The 2358-nt window shown below is 38.0% G+C and overlaps 1 protein-coding gene across 1 annotated transcript in view; it reads right to left on the bottom strand.

Moving 5' to 3' along the window:
- Positions 1-2128, bottom strand: part of LRRC39 (leucine rich repeat containing 39) — a 21170-nt gene extending 19042 nt beyond the window's left edge. Inside the window, exon 1 of the mRNA XM_007122325.4 lies at positions 2028-2128. The gene's annotated coding sequence lies outside the window, so the exon portion shown is untranslated. The remainder of the gene's footprint in view (positions 1-2027) is intronic.
- Positions 2129-2358: the final 230 nt, after the last annotated feature.

Genomic DNA, 2358 nt, shown 5'->3' with positions numbered 1-2358 from the left:
AAAGCTTTTGCACAGCAAAGGAAACCATAAACAAGACAAAAAGACAACCCTCAGAATGGGAGAAAATATTTGCAAATGAAACAACGGACAAAGGATTAATCTCCAAAATATACAAGCAGCTCATAGAGTTCAATATCAAAACAACAAACAATACAGTTAAAAAAATGGGTGGAAGACCTAAATAGACAGTTCACCAAGGAAGACATACAGATGGTCAAGAGGCATATGAAAATATGCTTAACATCACTAACTATTAGAGAAATGCAAATCAAAACTACAATGAGGTATCACCTCACGCCAGTCAGAATGGCCATTATCAAAAAATCTAGAAACAATAAGTGCTGGGAAGGGTGTGGTGAAAAGGGAACCCTCCTGCACTGTTTGTGGGAATGTAAATCGATACAGCCACTATGGAGAACAGTATGGAGGTTCCTTAAAAAACTAAAAATAGAACTACCATATGACCCAGCAATCCCACTACTGGGCATATACCCTGAGAAAACCATAGTTCAAAAAGAAACATGTACCACAATGTTCATTGCAGCACTATTTACAATAGCCAGGACATGGAAGCAACTTAAGTGTCCATCGACAGATGAATGGATAAAGAAGATGTAGCACATATATACAATGGAATATTACTCAGCCATAAAAAGAAACGAAATTGAGTTATTTGTAGTGAGGTGGATGGACCTAGAGTCTGTCATAACAGAGTGAAGTAAGTCAGAAAGAGAAAAACAAATACCGTATGCTAACGCATATATATGGAATTAAAAAACAAAAAAAGGTACTGATGAACCTAGGGGCAGGACAGGAATAAAGAGGCAGACATAGAAAATGGACTTGAGGACATGGGGTGGGAGGGCAAAGCTGGGGCAAAGTGAGAGTAGCATCGACAAATATACACTACTGAATGTAAAATAGTTGGCTGGTGGGAAGCAGCAGCATAGCACAGGGAGATCGGCTCTGTGCTCTGCGATGACCTAGAGGGGTAGAATAGAGCGGATGGGACGGAGGCTCAAGAGGGACGGGATATGGGGACATGTGTATGCATATGGCTGAGTCGCTTTGTTGTGCAACAGAAACTAACACAGTATTGTGGAGCAATTATACTCCAATAAAGATCTATTTTAAAAAATGGTTACTTCTAGGGTGATAGAAATGGGGTGGATAATATTGCTTTTCATTATTAATCTCTAAATTACTGATTTCTTTAAACTAAAAGTAAGCAGTGTGTGTGTGAGAGAAAGACAGAGACAGAGAAAGGGAGAAAAATGTGTTGATATTACAGAGGGAAAAAGTTTAACATTTCAGGATGAATGTATAAGTGCCAATACGCAGAAAATGATTAGGAGGAGGTCCTTATTTTAAGCATTGCATGCAGGATTTAAACAGGAACAGATCTGCAAGATCTTTTTGCCATCAAGAAACCTTGGGATATTTATGCTAATAATCCAACCCCCTGTCCAGTTACAATTTATTATCTCAGATGTAAGCAGGTTTGAAGTAATCAAATAATAAAGTTTAAAATCTCAAGTATCTACATGTAAATGTGTATTTTACTGGACATATATAACTATTCATGTCCTCGTTTGCCATTAAACTTTGGTCAGCCATCTGTTTTTCTGTAATAGCGACCAATACCCCTTTGAGGAAAACAAGTCAGTAGTGATATGTGTGTCTGCCTCCAGCATGGGATTGTGTTCTCTACCTTGATTACTATAACAGAAAAGCACATCGCATGGCAGTAAAGTAGGCATGGCTGTGACATGGCTCAGGAGTCAGCTTTCCAGAGTCAAAAAGAAAACAAAAGAAATACAATCTCAGAAGAAATACTTCTTGACTTCTGGGGAAATCAATCTTCCTGAGGAGGACAGCTACATGAATGACTATGAACCTCCAAGAGACTTTTAAATTCAATTCCAATTTTAGTTGTACATTCCAGCAAATACTTACACAGTATAAACATCAACAGCAATTTATTTTTATGTCAAGAGTGGGAAAAAATGTTTTTGAAAAATACTTACCACAGTCGGTAGATGCAAATGCTGACATGCCCAAAGTTAGTGTATCAGCTAGGAGTGGATTGCTGGGAGAATTGTTTTCAGTGTGACTCCGAATGATTAAAATCCTCAGTCAGACTGTAACCAAGTGAAATGTAATGTCAGCCTAGTTCTAATTTTAGTTCATGGTCAAAGCTGAGAATAGCAAAAATCACATGGAGCTTCTGCACAGAGGATCAGCTGATAAAGTATGTGTGTGCATTCTGTACACTGCAAAATGTTGTACTGCAAGTATTATAAAACCATCAGGCGTAACTATTTCTAAGCTCCTGAAAAATAATTCCTATTGAAGTCC

This window comes from Physeter macrocephalus, chromosome 4, assembly GCF_002837175.3.
Source record: "Physeter macrocephalus isolate SW-GA chromosome 4, ASM283717v5, whole genome shotgun sequence".
Classification (NCBI taxonomy): Eukaryota; Metazoa; Chordata; class Mammalia; order Artiodactyla; family Physeteridae; genus Physeter; species Physeter macrocephalus.
Note: the sequence above shows the minus strand (reverse complement) of the source record. Positions and strands in the feature narration are given on the sequence as shown.